Source organism: Erigeron canadensis, chromosome 3 (assembly GCF_010389155.1).
Source record: "Erigeron canadensis isolate Cc75 chromosome 3, C_canadensis_v1, whole genome shotgun sequence".
NCBI lineage: Eukaryota > Viridiplantae > Streptophyta > Magnoliopsida > Asterales > Asteraceae > Erigeron > Erigeron canadensis.
In genome coordinates, this window is record NC_057763.1 from 1,743,857 (window position 1) to 1,764,841 (window position 20,985).

Here is a 20,985-nt window from a genome sequence, read left to right on the forward strand (position 1 = left end):
CTACTCATGTTTTTTGTTCGTCTAACGATTACGGTTTGTGAGATAAAACATTTTGAATGATTTGAGTGAATTTTATTATTTAGTTGAAGAGAGAAAGAGACAAAGAATGTGTGGTCCAAAATAGTTCTTGACTTCTTTTTTATTGCCCACAAATAAAAAAGAAGTCAAGAACTATTCTGGACTACACATTCTTTGCCTCTTTCTCTCTTCAATTAAATAATAAAATTCACTTAAATCATTCAAAATGTTTTATCTCACAAACCGTAATCGTTAGACGAACAAAAAACATGAGTAGTCTTAAAATTTCGTCCTCTTTCGTTAGAGATCCAATTCGATATACTTTTGACGACTTTTTAATTTTCGTTTTTTGTCCTCTTGTACTTGTGTACCTACACATGTGTAGGAGCATTGTTTTCACATGTAAATTAGTAAATGAACATATGTACACAACAATGAAGGTTAAGGGTGGAGCCCGTCAATCCATGGCGGAGCCATGGTAGCCAAGGGTGGAGCCCATCAGTCCATGGCGGAGCCATAGCGGCTAAGGGCGGGGCCCGTTAGGTAGATCACTCATCACCGGTCACCCCCTATGACCTACTACGACCTATCACCCCCACCAGCTTTGGTTTATTAATATCCTAAAGGGCGAAGCCCGCTCCGAATCATAATTTTTGTTCAATCTACACATGTGTAAGTTATGTGTAAGTACCAAAAAGAAAACGAAAATTAAAAAGTGGTCAAAAGTATATCAAATTAGATCTCTAATGAAAGAGGACGAAATTTTAGGACTACCCATGCTTTTTGTTTCGTCTAACGATTTACGGTTTGTGAGATAAAGCATTTTGAATGATTTGGGTGAATGTTATTATTTAATTGAAGAGTGAAAAAGGCAAAGAATGTGTGGTCCAAAATGATTCTTAAGTTTTTTTTTTATGAGTTCTCAAAATAACTTACCCAATGTATATAATGTTAAAAATGTAAAGATATTTATATTATTAATGGTAAAATTATGCCAAGAATTTTTAAGATATAAAATGTGGCAGTTAAAAAATGCTTACAAAGAAAGAATTGGAGATATCATTGAAAATGGTCTGATAAATGTTAATATCATTGCCAATTTTAATATTATCATTTCAACAACCTTAATGTGGCACTAGTTTATCTGGTAGAGGCCTATGATTGTGGCACTAGTCATATAAACTCTCTTAGCTATATATACAGATTATTATCATTGTTATCATCATAATTATGATAAACTATATTTAAGTATTATAAACTATACATAATCTACATAGTTTAATTTTTCTCATGTAATTCGAATTTAAATCCATAATGGTTTCATATAATCATTAGCAAGGTATGCAAATCTTCTTTCTCCGACACTTATAGTCAATTTTAATTTAACCTACGTGTTAAACAGTGGTTTAAAAGACTACTTTCACAAAATCGTAACATTTTAAATTTTGTAAATCACTAGAGTACTAGACAAAATAAATGCACATTACCTAAGTATATAGTACTACTTAGTATTTACTCATTCATTATGACCTTTCCAAAAAACTAACAATCGAACAAGTAAAATTTAAGTCAAGGTACATTTCTCCCAACATTGGGACATCAGTCATCACTACGCCATCTATAAATATTTAGTAGCATATTCGGATCCAGATCCTCTAAAGTTGATTTCAACATAACTATTAAAGTTGAGGATGTAGACCCTTAGATTAAAATCAACGGTTAAAATACAAACAACTTTAGAGGATCCTCATCCTATATACACAGTGGCGGATCCAATGAACAACTAGGGTGGTCACCACCCCACCCTCAACCTAATTTTTTTGTTAGTTTTTTTTTTCAAGTTAATAATTAGCCTCCGGAGTTATAGAATGAACGACAACATCAGTGGGTTCAAAGATATAAGGCCAAAAAAGAAAGAAAGAAACCCGTTGGAACGAAGTCTGAAATGTTGATGGCTGAGAATTAAGAATTTCATTGCAGGGTTACAAGAAGATGGTGGCGGATGTGAAGCAGAGGAAGATGACCCAGTTTTTATATTTGTCCATTTAAGCCCTTGATGTATATTTAAAGTTTTAACTTAGTCCCCAAGCTCTTTAATTATTACTTATTAAGATAAAATACATATCATTACTACTGCACAATTACCTCTCACCAAACTAAAGATATCTTTTTTTTAAGAGTAAATTACATTTTTTGTCCTTGAAGTTGACATGTTTTTCACTTTTGATCACTAAACTTTAAAAATTACAATTTTGACCTTAAAGTTGGCCAATTTTTTCAATAATCGTCCTTTGGCCTTACGGCGTTAAAAAAAAGCCGTTAACGTACGCACGTGCTAGACACGTGAGGGCACTAATGTCATTTCACCTTACACTGAGGGACGAAAAGTGAAAAAATAGTTACTTGAGGGACGAAAAGTGAAAAAATAGCTACTTGAGGGACGAAAAATGAAAATCATACAAATTAATTTATTCTTCCATTCTTTCTTTTCCGATCTTCTTCTCCGATCATTTTTACCGATGGAATTTTCCGACTTTGAATCCAAATCTATACCACAAACAAAATCATTTACTCAAATTCATGACATTCAAAACACAACCAATCAAACACATTATAGTTCAAACATGTCAGTCATCTTTTTTTTTTCTTTTCTAAATTTTGATTTTAATTGAAGGGAAGACGGTGGATGGTGGTGATTCTAGGTGGCGGCGGTTGGTTAGTGGTGAATGCAGACGGCGGTGGTTGGAGGTGACTGTAGATGGCGGCGTTTGGTGGTAATTGTAAGTGGTGGTGGTTGGTGGTGATTGTAGGCGGTGGTGGCTGGTGGTGATTGTAGGCGGTGGTGGCTGGTGGTGATTGTATGCGGTGGTGGCTGGTGTTGATTGTAGTGGCGGTGGCTGGTGTTAATTATAGGCGGCGGTGGCTGTGGGTGGCAGTTGCTCGTGGTGGTTATAGACGGCGGTGGCTGGTGCTAGTTACAGACGGCGGTGGCTGGTAGCGAGGCTGTTGTTGGTGGTTATTAGGTGGTGGTGATTGGAGAGGCTTGGGGGTAAAGGGAAAATAAATGTCTAGTAGGAAAATTTCCTCGGAAAAGATGATCGGAAAAGAAAGAATGGAAGAATAAATTTATATGTATGATTTTCATTTTTCATCCATCAAGTAGCTATTTTTTCACTTTTTGTCCTTCAAGTAGCTATTTTTTCACTTTTCGTCCTTCAAGTAGCTATTTTTTCATTTTCGTCCTTCAAGTAGCTATTTTTTCACTTTTCGTTCTTCAAGTAGCTATTTTTTCACTTTTCGTCCCTCGGTGTAAGGTGAAATGACATTAGTGCCCTCACGTGTCTAGCACGTGCGTATGTTAACGGCCATTTTTTAACGCCGTAAGGCCAAATGACGATTATTGAAAAAATTGACCAACTTTAGAGTCAAAATTGTAATTTTTAAAGTTTAGGGATCAAAAGTGAAAAACATGCCAACTTCAGGGACGAAAAATGTAATTTACTCTTTTTTTAATTTTGAGTATATTTAGTTCATTCAGTTCGTAACAAAACTGATACTTTTGCAATTTGATAATAAATTAAGCTTTTGATCAATATACAAAAAAAATATTTATTTATTACTTCATACATTTCATAAATTATATATTGTTTCATTTGTATTTGTATATTATATATATATATATATATATATTGAAGAAATTTAATGTTAAAAAAAAAAAGTTTAGGCCCCTCGTCATAAAAAAGTCCGCCACTGTATATACATATATAAACCACGTACCATCCAGACAAATAAAAAAATAATGTAAACTACATAAATGCTACTCTATCTAACATGCCCCAGACACGTAGACGAGTCAGTTAAAGGATGTACAAATTTGCCTTTCACAGAATAAATTAGTATATCGCCTCCTTCCTTGGCTCATCAAGCTTAGGCCGCACGGGCCACAATGTACTCTTCAGGCAGGACAGGCCTAGACACTGCAAATTTTCTTCTCCTATTCGGGAGATGAGGACGTTCAAGTGGACCGGTGAACGCAAGTGGTAGTAAGAATGTAAAAAACATCATCTCCGCTAGCACCAAGTCGTTGGGTAGCTGCCGCCAATAATGATTTGTCCTCATTATACCCATTGCCTCAAGAACCTTAACTACACCACCCTGCAAACAATCAGACAAGAACCTTAAGACACTTCCTGCGACATCATTAACACGTGAACGGATATAATAAATCAACAAACTCAGTTCAACAAACGAAAACAAAACAAAACTTTCCTAAATTCATGCAGATCTTGAAATAAACCTTGGTTTATCGATCTCTCTCATCTGCATATATGATAATGCTTGTTCTATGTCCGGTGCTCTCCACCTTTCATTCGTCAAGTAATGGTGGCGGCAGACATATAGAATCGGGATGTATATTATCTGTAAACACAGATTCCTATTTAGCACAAATTTAACTGCTCCTTACAATGGTTTGGGGATAGCACACAATGCTACTTCTCACCATTTTAACCCCTTGAGAGCATCTCAAATATAAAGATCAAAACTTTATACAACTGTGGAATCTTCAGCAAATAAATATCTCATGTCTGTATATCCAAAACTTCCACAAAGACATTTGGGGAGTAGACAACCCTTTTTGTGGTATTATATTTCTTTTTCACAGTGATTAACGATTTCAAATTTCTGATAGTTGTCTAAATTCACATACCTATCCAAAGCACTAGCGTTACTATACAAATATTTTAAAATTTCAATACCTTCTTAATGATTAATTTTACAAAGCGGGTGTGTTGCAGTCAGTCCCCTAAGAATACCAATCTGGGGGCATGCCCCCCTATAGAAGGAATTGAAGTCATCTATAAAACTTTATAATCATTGTTGAGCATGTGTTTCCGTGGTACTTTCAATAACCTCATACAAGTGAGAAATCCAGGTATTATATAAACAGCAGCAGTACCACGAGGAATCAGATGGATTTAAAAAAATCAACAGTACCCGAGGAATCAGATTTTAATAAGTCAACGGAGAATCGTTTTCAAGCTAACCATCCTAAGTGGCCTGATATCACACTCACACCCTATGGACCTAACTGACCGCTCCTTTGGGGTATACGTGTACCCAATGATTTTGCTGCAAGTTTTCTACCCACTGGTGATTAACTTCGTTACAGCTACCATCATATCATAATAATAATCTTGGCTGCAACTCAAACACTGATTGTTGTGACTCAAAAGATCGCAACAATCAGAGATTACTACTTTAAATACGCACGTCCAGACCTAAAACAAACCCTAGGAGGGAATCTAGAAATATTTAAACAATATAATAAACTGGACATAAGAGTGGAAATGAACCTGCCCAAAGCAGACGAAGACGATCCACCTGAAATATAAGAACTGGTGAAAATCCGAATCAGCAGTGAAATCTTTAATAAATGCTTGGTAGAAAGCACCAATGGTGTAATATGCCAGGGAAATCGAAACGTTCAAGATAGAAAAGAATGCCCAGCTTAGCCAAACAGGATACATGTCAAGGAGTTGCAAAATTATCATGAAAACGGAGCACACAAGGTGAATCACCACAAATTGCCATGTCCAATACTTGTGAAACTTCAGATTGTTTTGGTTGAGAAGAACATTGCGAGGCTGCATTTGGTCAATGGGATATGTCAGTAAAGCTGTCTATGAAATGAGAATATGGTTTTGAACGGATTAAGCATCTAGACAACTGTGAGAAAACATGCATGAGTTTTGGACGTGGAGGATTTAAATATATGAGTTTATGTATTTGAAGATTTTTTTGCTTTTCAGTTGTATTATGGTATTACTTGGTTCTCTACTATTTGTTTTATAAATTTTATTATTAGGTTTTTATCAAAATCTAAAACTGTCTTCTCCAAATGTATTGTCATTTGGAAATATTGACACAGGGCGTTTGATTAAATGTTTTTGGTGTTTTATTTATAGATTTTTGAAAAATCATTACTTTTTTATGTTTAATCTAGGGTTTTTTCAATTTAGTATAAAAATATTTGCTGTTTGTGTTTGTACTACTTTAAGGTGTAATATAAATGTGGTTGGAGCATATAAGTAGAATGAGAGTTGTGAATACTTTCACCATTGTAATTTGTGGTATCTGATACATATGATTTAACCGTAATTTTTAATAGAAGGGTGATTTAGCTCTTTACTTTTTATGCTTATGCTATCTTTTAATAAGTGTTCATTATGCTTTATATTTTCTCTTGTGTTTATCAACCAGGTAATAGGATTAAATTTGTATGTGTAAGGACTATGTGTGGGTTTTCTGGTATATTTTAGCACCCAGGACTCCAGGAGTATGGTGATTGGAGTTTCTTGTAATTATTAGTTACGAGTTTCTTGCAGTAGACCACCTAAAGAACAAGTAGGAGTAATAATCGAAAAGCTCTTAATGATGGGCTGACTTTCAAAGTCAACCTGCTAAACTTTTCAAATATTAGATTTAGTTTGTGCTTCATTAAAAATACCGACTTCATGCTTAGATTAACTATCATTGTAGTGTATAATGTGTTTATCATCTTTATTAAATTTTTTAAAAGGTTTTAAAATAAAAAAAAAAATGAAGTCAGACATTAGTTTCTTTGACCTTTAAAGTCAAGTTTAGTAAGTTCCTTCCACTCCTTTGTATAGTATTGTTCAAAGGAGTTTCATGAGCAACTCTTTGCAACTTTGTATTTGCGTAGACACCATTTTCTCCTTTTGACAAAAACTTAATCATGAGTTTCGGTTTCCAAAAAACCACCTTGCTGCAAAACTAATGTTTGTAGCAAGTTGACTGTATCGATATTACTTATATTTGTATACAAAATCAACAAGTTTATAACTATAAGTTTCCTGCAACCTTTAAGAAAAGGCATTGGTTCAACTGAATCCCATTTCGCTCCTGCCAACGTGCATTTTCAATTATTATTTTTTAACAAGTTAGAACCTTTCAAGTCTATAGTTATGCCATAATAATTCACATTATTACCGATTATTTTTTTTGTTATATTGATTTTTATTATTTATTATAGAATGAAAGAATACACCGGAAAAGGATAATATCTTTTGGGGACATGATTTGAGGTGTGAACATGGAGTTAGAGGAGTAAATCACTTACTCGCAATTCGTTTTTGGGTTTGATAAATTCAGGCCACTTCTCAAGCTGCAGTTTTTCGACTCATGATCGTAAAATATTGTTACAACTGTTGGGCCTCTGTTATAGCTGCTAACCAGGTCACACCTCTTGGGTCAGTTCCCAGGTTAGCTGTGTGAATTTTTTTATTCTTTCATTTCTCTTGCCTATAAAGTACAAACTTGAAGCCATTTTTACTAATTTTTTCTATAATATAATGCATCTTTAATGTTTCAAAATTACTCAAGGTTAAATGTTCCTGGTGCATCTTTAGTTCTGATTAAATGTACTCAAGGTGTTCTTCATCTGATGAGAATTAGCCAAAAAAATTGCGTCACAGATTAGATGAACGGTTTAGCCGTTCTCACAGGTAGGCTGCCTGCATCCTTAACTTTTGGAGTAGGAAATTTTGACAATAGGTTGGTTTGGGTTGTGTTTTATTTCAAACAAGTCGGATAAAAAGTATATATTAAGAAGGCTAATAGCAATCAGGTTGAGAGTCCCCACAGTCATGTTTTAACACATGTAACTTTCTAAATCATAAGTTAGAAGCTTAAGATTGTTGTTATATCAATATTGTTTTTGTGATAATAGTTTTCACAATAATAATTTAAATAAAAAGAATTGCTGGTCATGTTGGTCGTATGTTGTCTTAGGCCCAGTTAGGCTGCCAAGTCCGGAAGCTTCTAATAGGCAGCTTTCTAAATCATAAGTTAGAAGCTTAAGATTGTTGTTGTATCAATATTGTTTTTGTGATAATAGTTTTCACAATAATAATTTAAATAAAAAGAATTGCTGGTCATGTTGGTCGTATGTTGTCTTAGGCCCAGTTAGGCTGCCAAGTCCGGAAGCTTCTAATAGGCAGTAGGCCTTATTTGCTAGGGACAACCAGCCTTATTTTAAATTAGGCCCAGTTTTGTTAGGTTACTTGGTGAACAAGTTTAGCAAAGGGAACCCTAATTTGTGTAGCCTATAAATATATCTCTTGTACATGTATTTTTCGGTGGGATTCAATAAAGAAAAACCAGTTGCCCCCGTGGATTAGTTCACACAGTTTAGTGTGAGATACCACGTTAAATCTCGTGTCATTCCTTCTTGTTCTTTTCTGGTTCTTAATTGTGTGTGTGTGCAGTTTATTCCTAAAAAGTCAACATAATCGTCTCCTTTTAAACCTTAATAAAGCTTTAGTCATTTGTGTCCATGTATTTGAGAAGTTTTGATGTTTTTTCTTAGTTTATTTCTATTAATTTTTGTTTTTGCTATAGTAAATCATGATTTATCTTGAAACTCTTTGTATGTTTTAGTGGTCTCTAAACAAGTCTTACTATTTGAGTATTTTCACTAATACCTTGAGCTCATCTCTACATATTGTGTGTCACGGCCCTTATTTATTCCATATATATTATATGTTATGCAGTTTGGTTTCTTTACTTTGTACTTGGAGACTTCGGCGGCTATGCAATGGTGCATACGAGTCGTGCATATATTGAAGATATGCAGGATTCAGTTAAGGTTTGGCATCACCTTTAAATGTTTATATTGTACTCTTTTTTTAAATAAATCGTTCTATAGTAATTCCTTAATGCTGAATTACATATAAGGAGTACATCTATTCTACATTTCTTCAGGCTGATACTGCAAGCACAGCCGAAAGTCCTCTTGGTAAGCACCTTGCTCCTGATTTAAACAAGACAATGATCCTGTTTCCAATAAGGCTTCAATGACCAAGGTGGAAAAGAGACTCAAGTAGTAAGCAGTGATGACGGTTTATTATATAATGGATGTTTTATCCATTTAGACTAGATTGTTTTAATCAGCTTCTATTTCTATCTCACTTTTTTGTCATTACATACTCTCTTTTTGGTTTTAATGTTTTGGACAATGGTTTATTGTGGTTGGACTAAAATTGATTTTTACTTTTGTTTAATTAGAAACTGATATTATGCTTAATGCTCATGTAGACTACATATGAAATTATGAACTGAAAACCCATCAAGTGAGCGCTAGAAATAAGATAGTCCGTGCGTATCACCTAGAAATAAAACTTCACCCTACCTGTGCTCATAATGCGCTTTTTTTGTTGTAACTAATTAAATATTTGATTAATGAAATGCATTTTTTGTAACATTATTTATTTTTGCATGTCATTCACGATAAATTATGTTAGAAAAGTAGAAAACAAAAAGCTTGTGCAACGCACGGGTTTCACCTAGTTTGAGAATATTTATGTAAGTTTTGTGGACTAATATTTATCTATGACGTACTTGACAAGATTTTGAAAAGAAACAGATTAACTATACCAGGCGAGCTTGCATATTTTGTGAACTTAGATAGGGGTCCCAAGTAAACCAGAATCACTTCAATAATATTGAATGGGTCAAATGGTTTAAGAGTCGTCAAAAGTTTATTGTAATGCATACAACTTATGAGTCGTCCTTGAAAATGTAGGGGTGCTAAGACCTTAAATATTTTAGGAGAAAGTCTGTTCAATTCCACTATAACATTCGCGACTTTTGACCTATGTTGACTTGTAACAAAACGAAATTTAAGGTATGATTAAATGATAAATTCTGGAACGTTTTGACATGTTTCAACGTAACGTTAAGTTAGATTGTGTATACGGTTTCGTTTTAGCGCTTGAATGAGTAATGAATAGCTATTGGTCGAAGTTAGCGGAGCGGGAGCCATATTTGGACCTCTATAGGCCGGCCCCAACTCCTCCCCCCCCATTCCTTTCCCTTTTCATTCCTTTCTTCTTTTTTCCTCTCCAAAAGTGAACACCAAAACACCTATCCCTTCCCTCTAAATTCTTGGATTTTTCTATTATTGTTTGAGCTAGATTAGTGATAAATACTTCATCATCATCATCAACTAAACATCATGTCAAAGGATCAAACCTCTAAGCGCAAGAAATCTCCATCTTTGGGTCAAATTCGGATTTAAGGGCTTTTGGAAGATTTGGTAAGTAAAACCTAACTTAATTTCTCCATTTCATGTCATTAAACATGTTTCCTAGTCAAATCTTATGGGTTCTTGCTTGATTTCAGGTCAAAAACGGATTTGGGTCGATTTAGGGTTTCATTAGGGTTTTGGTTGAATTTGAGGTGAATCTGGATTTGTATGATGTTATGAATGGAATCTATGATAGGGGTTTTGTTTGTTTATGTCAAATGATGTTGGTTTGTGCTTCAAAACATGTCTTGAACCTTCCTTAGTCGATCTTGAAGTCAAGAATCTGCCCAGTCGGAGCACGGCCGCTCAGACAGACGCATCGTGCTTGTGGCCGTGCTACGTGCCCAATTATTCCCGTACTGCAGACGCTCACACGGTCGACGGTGCGAGCGGCCACAGTTTTTCTGTCCTTTCCTCAAGTTTTTCGTTCGGTTATCGGTCGACTTTTAATGATCCAAAACTTGTTTATTAGTCTTATATCATCATTTTAAGGTCAACAAAATTGATTAAACACATTCCTAAACACTTTGATTTCTACGTCAAATTTTGGTACTAATTAAGTCATTAAATCGTATTTAACTAAAACTCTTCAATATGGTTTAAGCATTCTTGGATCACTTTTAGATCACCCTTAGAAATTGTGGCGTAGTTTAACTAGTTAGACTTTACCGTTGGGATGCCTTTGTGATATTTTGATATTGTAAAGTAGGTTGTGATCGTTGTTGAAGTTTGGTTGTGGACCCTTGATGACCGTTGGACATTCTTAGCGTGATGTTAACTTGTTGTAGCCGCTTAAGGTGAGTTTCGTAAACCCTCCCTACTCAATTGAGATTCGGGCTGAAAAGTGTACGTGCTTGTTATTGTCGTTTAATCGATTGATTGATTTCTTGATTAACGTATTGACTTGTTGCTCGGTTATTATGCTTTCGTTTATGAATACTTGTTGTGGTTTGGGTAGTTGTACATACATGGAAGACAGTTATACTTTCAATGAATAGGAGATGTGGTGGGAAGGCTGTGGGTGACCCTATATATAAGCATCAATGATTCCTTGAAAGTAGAATCGTATGAAGTGTATGTGCATTGTGTTGTTGGATGATGGAAAACGTTTTGAAATGGAACGGGACATAGGATCTCACATGATAACATTTTCCCCCTTAACGTATTATAGATTTGTGATTGTGATACCGATTAAGTTCATGTTGATGGCATAGCGATAAGCCCACGATTTGTGGCATAACTTTGTTGTTAATGATGTTGTTTAACATGTATATTGAATATGAATGCTTAGTTGTAACGTAACGTTGATCATGCATTTGAAATATATGTAAGTCATGCCGTTGATCATGCCGTTGAAATATACGTAAGACATGTCGTTGATCATGCCGTTGAAATATACATAAGACATGCCGTGATATTACGCATTTGAAATATATGTAATTCGTGCCTGGAACGTATTTTACGCATTTGAAATATATGTAAGTCGCGCCTGAAACGTATTATACGCATTGTTTATCATGCAAGTCGTGTCGGTTTATCGCGCATTATTTATTATGTAAGTCGTGCCATTATAACTATAATTGAACCTTGTATTGATTTGTGATAACGTGAAACCTTTTAGGGTTTCCTTGGAACGTGATTAAGTACTCTAATCCTCATATATCGTTGACGGTTGTTATCCCGACACACTTATTTCCTGTTACTTGTCCCTACGAACTCACCAACTTTATGTTGACGGGTGTTAGTACACTTTTCAGGTGACAGGTTAGCTCAAAGATGTATTGGATGATTGATTGCCTGGTTTTGCTAGAATTGGATTTGGACTTGGACTTCTTGGATCCGTGATTCATTATTCCCGATTAGGGTTTATGCTTAGATGTGATCCGGTTGCTTGCACTACTAAATGGTTCGTATGGATTTACTTGATCCTTTTATGCATTTAGTTTACTCTACATAATTTCCATGTCGTGCTGTACTTTTCTTGTGATACCCCATGATTCCGCCTTGTTGGGGTGTTTCATCCACTCATCCACTACAGTCACACCAAGACGATCCTGACTACTTTTTTATGATATAGTTCAACTCTAATAATAAACTTAACATATGTTTTCTCATCCATAAGGTGTTGCAGCCTTGCAGGAAGCATCATGCCCGAATCCCATCCATAATTATGACCATCCTTGTCAAGTTTTAACATAAAACATATGAAAAATGTGGTTTCAAAAATACTTATTGTGTCTCAAGGTGTAAAGTTCTGTTGAACAAGAATGCTCCGCTAACTCAAATAAATAACAATGAAGAAGCTAATAACGTTTATTACCTGGAAAAGAGTCACTGGGAAAACGTTACAAATAACTCGTCCTCCAACTTTACGACGAAACTCTGTTTCCGACTGTTCAGTAGCGCTAATATCCATATATGTGTACAACAAACTCAAGTACAGGCCAAGACCCTGCAACAGTTAGATTCATAAAACAATAGTTAAAATCAAAAAATTAAAAAAAAAAAAGAAAGAAAAAGACATGGGGTTATAAAACAAGGTCAAGGGGGTATGAAATACGACTTACCAAACCAACATAACTTTCTTTGATGGTGTCGAGTACAAGAAATAACATCTTACTGTCCTCATTTGCATGTAAAGCAATAAGCGAGGCAATACCAAGAATTGATGGGATGAAAATTATAGGTATAATCTTGTTTTGTTCACGGGGTTTGTTCCAATCCATAAGATGCATGGCCATCACCATCAATGCTACGACAATAACAGTGAACAAAATAAATCCAGAGTTGAAAAGATACTTTTGTAAAATAGCGATATCGCGAACAATATCAGATTTGCAATCAGAAACCAACCTGCGTACATAAAAAGAGATTTGCATGAGAACAACAGAGCTCGACAAAACTTTACATATATTAATCATAAAGTTAGAATAGTAAATTTTGCCCTATAAGTCCCCCCAAAAAAAAAGGGGGGGCCGTTAAAACACGACAAGAAAAAAATTTTAGTAATCAATTTAATGTCATCACATTGTTCAACTGTGACGGTTTACGGTGGTGGTGGTTTTACCCATTTAAAACACACACATAAAGTTACTGAAAACATAATGCAAATTGCCAAAAAGAAAAGAAAAAAAAAAAAAAGGGGGGGGGGGGGGGTCAATTAATTTTTTTTTTCACGACAATAAAAAGAAGTCACAATTGATCAATTTGAAAAGAAAAAAATTTTGAGGGAACATATTAACTATCTACTACTCTGAGGATAACTGTTTTTCTAAGATTTATATTTTTTTTTTTTAAAAAAAAAGGAAAAACGGAAACTGACCTCTGAATAATGAAACCAAGATCCATCTGGGGGTTTCTTGTTAAGAAAAAAACCATCTGGTAATTTGAAAACTTTGTGGTGGTGGCCTTGTGTAGTCTGCCAAAGAAACAGTTTTTATTCTCTTTTTTTTTTAACCTACCGTAACTAATAAGCAAGCGTTTGTTTTAACTTTTAACCCTTCGGGCTTATTTTTTTGGGCTTTGTACAGATCAACATTTAAGCCTGTAAATAAACATTGGATGATTGGAAACAGGACGACGTGGAGTGATGACAATGTTCTTTTTTTTTTCCTACTTTCTTTATCAAAAGACTATCTGTTTAATAAACACTCATTTATTTTCATTTTTCTCTTTCACCCTGTAGTAAACTATTATTACTAGATGCAGAACAGCCTAATGTACGATGAAAATTGTGACAGCGGTGATATGGTGGTAAGAACATCAGGTATGGTTGCTCTACGCAGAATTATCCAGAATGTTTGTTCAGCGCCACATCAACTTTCACCACTTTATAAATTTTGAACCGTTATGGATACAGAACGCAGAACCCATATTTTTAATTTACAATTATAAATTAAAATGTGAATATTAAACAACTTTTTATTCAATTATATTAAGAAAATACCTCAATATATATATATATATATATATATATTAGAGTGAAGACCCGTGCGAGGCACGACTTAAGGCTTACCCATTCCAGAATATATATTTTCTCATCTTCTAATGTTGAATCAGAATTAGACCTTCCACTGATAATCTGTTAGGTGTCCAAGCATTGCATACTCTGGTGCGAGATACCCACTACATAGTGAATCATTAAGACCATGTCAACTTATTATACTCAAACCAGAACTAGTTCAAAATTGCCACATCGATTGAAAAATGGACGGTCCAAGCGGGTATGGTAATGGGTCAAAACCAGTAGCATATAATTCTGGTTGAAATGGTCAAGTCAGTTGAGATGAAAGCATAACTTGTCCTTTTTTATTGTTAGTTAAAGAGATATACTTAAAAAACAACATTGTCATAAAATAATTTGAATATAACATTTTAAGATCTTATATGCACTTAAAAATACACTTTGGTGAACTTTCTAAGCCATTCAACAAGTTTCAGCTAAGAAATATACTTGAACCAGTCAAAATTTAATATAACTCAAATGTACCCACGAATAAGTAAAATGGGCTGAGAGTTCCACTACTAGCAACTCGTGTACAGTGTACTCATGTGTGTTTGCTTGTCATTGTAAAGTTTGGCCAAACCAAAATCTTAGATCTTGGGGATCAGATCAGAATCAAGTAGAACGTTACTAGCTTTAACATCTCGGTGTAGCTTTAACATCTCGGTGTACAACCCCAACGCATATTTCAAACCGGGTGGACCAACTAAGAGATAAGCTGGTCTCCTGCAAAGAAGAACCCATATGATTGAGACTAGTAATATACTTTACATTTCATTTTTAAATCATACTTATGAAGGTACTATGTAGAGATGGCATTGTCGACCCATTTACATACAAATGGATGAATTTGGGTTTTATATTAAATAGATCAAATGGTTTATGCTAAAGATTAAACTGGAATGATCAATTGGAACAGTTACACGAATTGACCAAAAGTGAAATGGACCAAATGGGTCAAACAGGTCAAAAGTCACCCGAGGTGTATTTAAATGCATAAAACCACATCAAATATGTATAATATTTTGATAACGCATAAATAAGAGTTTTCAGATCAGCCTAACCCATTGTGGCCTGTTACCCAACCCACCCACTTTGCCATCTTTAGAATGCAATATGCTACTTCTCACCAAATAATGCTTGATCAAGACTCTTGTTCTCGAGATACTCCTACACAAAAAGCCGTTTCACTTCTTCAATGCAGCATCCGTACAACTTGACTAGGTTGCGGTGTTGGACAACAGATATAGTTGCAATTTCAGCCACAAACTGATTCTTTCCCTGATGAGAAGCAATGGAGAGCTGCTTAACAGCTATTAGTGTTAGAGAGAATTTAGGAGAGGAGAGAAATGATTTGATTTATTCATAACTGCCACAATATTACAAGTAATTGAGTATATATGCTGATTTCGTTGTAACTAACTTTCCCTCTAATGCTAACAACCATTTGACAATTACAAAAGACCCCCTGAACTATTAAACTCGACTAATATGACCCTTAATCCTAATGACCTGTAACAATACCCTCTCCTTTCAAAGAATTTTGTCCTCAAAATTGAAATTCTGGAAATCTGGCTTCAATATCTTCAGCATTCTCCCAGGAGGCTTCAGAAATGGGCAGTCCTTCCCAATGTATTAAGAGTTCCACTGCAGCCTTGTTCTTCTTTTTTATCAATCTTCTATCCACCACTGCCCTTGGTTGCAGAACAGATTTTGATGCAGAAGGCAGAGGAGAAGGTATAGGAGCTGGTCCATGAGCTCTCTTCAGTAAGGAAACATGAAAGGTTTAAGGTTGGATAAATTTGAGCTTCTTTTGGAAGTTCTAGTTTATAAGCCACCCTGCCAATTCGTTGCAACACCTTGAAAGGACCAAAAAGCTTAGCAGATAATTTCCTATGGAAATGGTCTTTTAAAGTTTTTTGCTGAAAAGGATGTAATTTCACAAATACCCACTCTCCTTCCTTAAATTCTCGATCGGTTCTATGTGCATCCACCTGTTGTTTCATTCTGTTCCTTGCCACTTCCAAGTGGTTTTTGAGTTTCACTATTATTGCCTCTCTATCTCGGTGAAGGTCCTCCACTGCTGCAATATTGGTGTCACCAGGAATGAATGGGATATGCACATTGGGTTTAAAGCCAAATAAAGCTTCAAAAGGGCTCATCTGAATGGTCGAATGCCAGGTAGTATTATACCACCATTGTGCTAAGGGTACCCATTTAACCCATGTAAGTGGTGCATCTAAACACATAGCTCTTAGATAAGACTCCAAGCATCTATTCAAGACCTCTGCCTGACCATCTGATTGGGGATGGTATGCAGATGACATAGCCAAAGTAACCCCCTGTAATCTCATAAATTCTTTCCAAAAATTGCTCAAGAAAAGGGGATCCCTATCAGAGACAATGGTGGAAGGAACACATTATCAGTAAATGTTTGAGCTACTGATGCTGCTGTGAATGGGTGACCCAACAGTAAGAAGTGACCATATTTAGTAAGCCTATCAATGACCACCAAAATAGTATCCTTTCCCTCACTACTACAAACTCCTAAATATATCCCGATTAAAAACACTAATGGAACCCGCTTAAGAGGCGAGTTTTATGTGGGAGAGTCCTATTTGAATGATAATAAGACCCGCTTAACAACCGAGCCCTTTTTGATAATAAGACCCACTTAACAACCTAGTCCTTTACAAAAACAACCGGATCTTATCAAGATACAATAGAACCCGCCTCTCTGTTTAGAAAACCCTTTCCTACTGCCGCCAAATTAATAAGGGAATCCCAGTTTTGTTTTTTGTTTTCCTCCAACTATCAACTTCACATTACAGAACACTAAAATTATTGAACACACCAATATCACAAGAATAAAAACACACCAAATTTATAGGAAAACTTTGATAAAATTAACTTAGCAACAACGACATTCCAAGGTAAAAACAAAACATCACTACAATGTATAACAAACCAAATCACCCTAAATAAAGCTTTAAAAGTAGAATTATCATATGAAATACAAAAATAATAAACCAAATCATTAGCTAAACATAATAGATCCCTCCACGGTCGTCTACATCAACATTGCACTTTGTTCATTCCGACATCAAGCATTTCTCTTTTCCTATGATATCCAAGTCAAAAGTAAGCCGCTAGAACATTCCTAAAAACATATAAGCAACATTAGTGAATACAATCTAGCTCAATACCCGCTGAGTGAGTGGGTTAAAAACATATATATACACTTAAATTATATTCCTCTATCCATTATATATACCTAAAAACATATATATATATTCTTGGTAGATCAACCACACCTCACGTGTTTCAAGCCATATCAAATTGTGTTTTGACACACATTTTTCACTTTGATAGTCATAAACCATAGAAGCCACATTGGAGTTTTAATAAGACATGCGTTTAGTTGTAATAACTCAACATGTGCGGTAATAATGAGACCATACTACACATAATACATAAACACTATCACAATATTATACCTTTTTATATTCCTGTTTCCTAGCCTCACTTGTCTCAACCTCATTTATCGTGACCAAGCCATGTGAAACCGGTTCCCAATATCAACACAAACTGAAAATGTAAAAGCATTAGGAAAGGGTTGAAGTTAGTATTGAGAACACTTGGATAAAAATACAAAATGTGTCACATCACTCATATATGATCGACATACTATGAAATTAATCAAGAACAAAATTGAAAATGTTATATAACTTATGAACTCATCGAACTTGATGTGTTGCAAGCGACATTAACTGTTCCACAAAAAAAAATCAAAACTTTAAATAAGAGCACAGTTGACCAATCATCTAAAATTAATATATATATTTAATTATTAAAAAATTGAATTCCTTCACGGAGGGAATAATTCAGGCGCATTTAGTTGTTAAAAACAATACCTGTGGATAGCTTAGTAGGCCATCCATTTGGTGTTGTAGTTCCCACCCTTATGAGATGAATGCAGAATGCACGATGAATTCATTCTCAACCTATTGTGAACTTTGAGCACAGACCTCATGTTTCTTTCATCCCCCACCATAGATAGGAGCTTCGATATTCAACCTATTGATGCCGAAAGTTAAAGTAAATCCTTGTAAAGTATCAGTATCGAGTTCAAGTTCAAGTTCAATGTACATAAATTTAGGTATAAGAACTATTATTAAGTGCATCTACAACTAACTTAAGCCAATCAACAGATTGTGCTGCAATAAGGTAAAACAAAAATAAAATTCTTTCGATCAAATGACTTATGTAGTACTACTCTACTTCACCAGAATATATGTACCTGGTTGGATCTTTTAACACAATCACCTGCCAATATATTGGGCATTCTTGGCTTCTCTATTACCAAAACAAAATAAAATTCGGCGAACAACTAGAAAGTAATAGCATAAGGGTATCAACCAAGAAATGTGATTATTTGAAGAAAATAGTTGTATTTTTTTGGAATAAAATTGAAGTATAAGAAAAGATCATACCTGTGTGAAAACTTATCTTCACAAAGTAATCATTAAAGATAATAAAATAGTTGAGTTACCTCTGTGAATACAATCTTGCTTTGCTTATTAATACGTTTTTCTCTGAGTAAACTAACCTGCATAAACAGAAAGGAGAAGGCTTTAGCTTCACTAATTAAAAACAATCTGATACTTTCACAAGGCATTTCATGATAACTTAAGGAGACGGGTCATCGTCTCTACCCTTGTATATAGAACTGCTTAATTCCTTAATAATAAGAACTATATATATCTTTTAATTTGCTGCAAAATGACAGCAGTATTGAACTTACAAAACAACATTAGTATGGAACATACCAAACAACAGCCACACAACTTCCAACTTGCTGCAAAACATCCTCAAATTTGCTGCAAAACAACACGAAACATCAACCAAAACAGCCACAAAAATCTGCATATTAAACCTACAAAACAACTTCTAAACAGCAGTCACATAGCTTCCAAGTAGCTGCAAATCAGCAGCTAAAACAGAAGGAGAAACAACCAAAACACCCAAAAAAATATGCACATTGAACCTACAAACAACAGTCAAAAAATTCTTAAAAGAGCTTTCAATTTGCTGGAAGAACGTAGCCAAAGGCCCAAAACACCCTGTAAAAAACAACAAATAAAAAACAGCAAAGATAAAACATTTAAAAAAACAGCCAAATGAGCATACACAACAATACTAAACATTAAAACAACACAACACTAATCAAAGAACAATCAAAATATTAAACTTTACTAAACCATGATCAAAAAATTACAACTAAAACCATGAGAACCAAGTCACAAAACCAACAATTTATTGTTACTGATAGAAACAAAATAACTACTTAGTCATACAGATTCATGAAAACTTTTTTTCAAAGTATATGACACGGTCATTTAGTATGACGGGTTATATTTGGGAGTCCTATTTAGGATGCATGTTTTATTCGGGGTTAGTACTATGTAAGTGGGTTCTATTGTAGGATACTATTTCCTATGCGGGTTTTATCTAGGGAATGGCTTTAACATGACCCAGTTTATTATTAAGCGGGTTCTATGTGGGGGGTTCTATTTAGATTTGTGTAGTAGTGCCTGTACTATTGGAAGCCCAGAAACGAAATCCATAGAGATGTCTGTAAAAATAGAAGTAGGGACTAGCAATGGTTGTAAAAGACCAGGGGTTGCCACAGTCTCATACTTGGCTCTCTGACAAATGTTGCATTTTTGAATGAATTCCTTGACCTCTTTAGAACATCCCTTCCAATAAAAAAACTTCTTTAATTCTGCTCAAAGTGGGAACAACTCCTGAATGACCACCAGATGGAGAAGAGTGGAAAAAAGCAATAATATCCTTCCTTAAATCATTATTTTTGGCAATAATCACCTTACCCTTCCTCCTTAAGACTTGACCATCCCAAGTCTTATTTGGGACTGCTACACCTTGATTCAGTTTGGTGAATAAGACTGCTACACCTTGTTTCAGTTTGGTGATAATTGCTTGGCTATCCTGATCATGTACCCAAGAAGCCTTGATTCTGTCCCATAAAAGAGCATCAATTGAACTTAAGCCCAGTTGGAAAGGTGCCATCCCTTGAACTCTGGACAATGCATCAACAATTATATTTTCAGTTCCTTTCTTGTAGCTAATTTCATAGTCATGGCCCATCAATTTGGATAGCCATTTCTGTTGCAGAGGAGTCACTATCTTTTGATCTAATAATGTTTCAAGCTTTGGTGGTCTGTTTTGATGATGAAATGATTTGAGGCCAAGTAATGGTGCCATTGTTTCACTGCCATGATAATTGCCAGTAGCTCCTTCTCATATACAGACCAATTTTGTTGCCTTGTGGAAGTGCTTTGCTAATGAAAGAAATGGGATGACCCTCTTGCATCAACACAACCCCCATGCCTCTTCCTGATGCATTAGTTTCAACTATGAAGGTTTTGTTGAAGTCTGGTAATTTGAGAATTGGTGGGGAACTCAATGCTCTCTTCAGTACCTCAAAAGCATGTTGACTGTCATTAGTCCATTTAAACCCATCTTTTCTAAGTAATTTGGTCAATGGTTTTGCTAAAATGCCAAAACTCTTGATAAATCTTCTATAATATCCAACTAACCCCAAAAAACCTCTTAATTGCTTAATATTTTCTGGTGTAGGCCAGTCTTGTATGGCCTTGATCTTGTTTAGGTCAGTGGAAACTCCTTCTCTATTAATAATATGACCCAAATAATCGACCCTATCTGCTGCAAATGCACATTTGGATTTTTTGGCTTTCAAGGAATTATCTCTCATTAATTGCAAAACACACTCTAAATCCACAAGATGCTGAGACCAAGATTTACTATATACCAG

General features: G+C 35.0%; 1 long non-coding RNA gene across 2 annotated transcripts; it reads left to right on the forward strand.

The window, feature by feature from the left end:
• The first annotated feature begins 10,120 nt into the window (after positions 1-10,120).
• On the forward strand, positions 10,121-12,078 carry LOC122592810. Of its 2 annotated transcripts, XR_006322766.1 has the most exons (3): positions 10,121-10,135; positions 10,836-10,923; positions 11,884-12,078. It is a non-coding gene; the product is annotated as an uncharacterized LOC122592810 (long non-coding RNA). The 2 variants fall into 2 exon arrangements; XR_006322765.1 differs by lacking the exon at positions 10,121-10,135 and having other exon boundaries at positions 10,803-10,923.
• Positions 12,079-20,985: the final 8,907 nt, after the last annotated feature.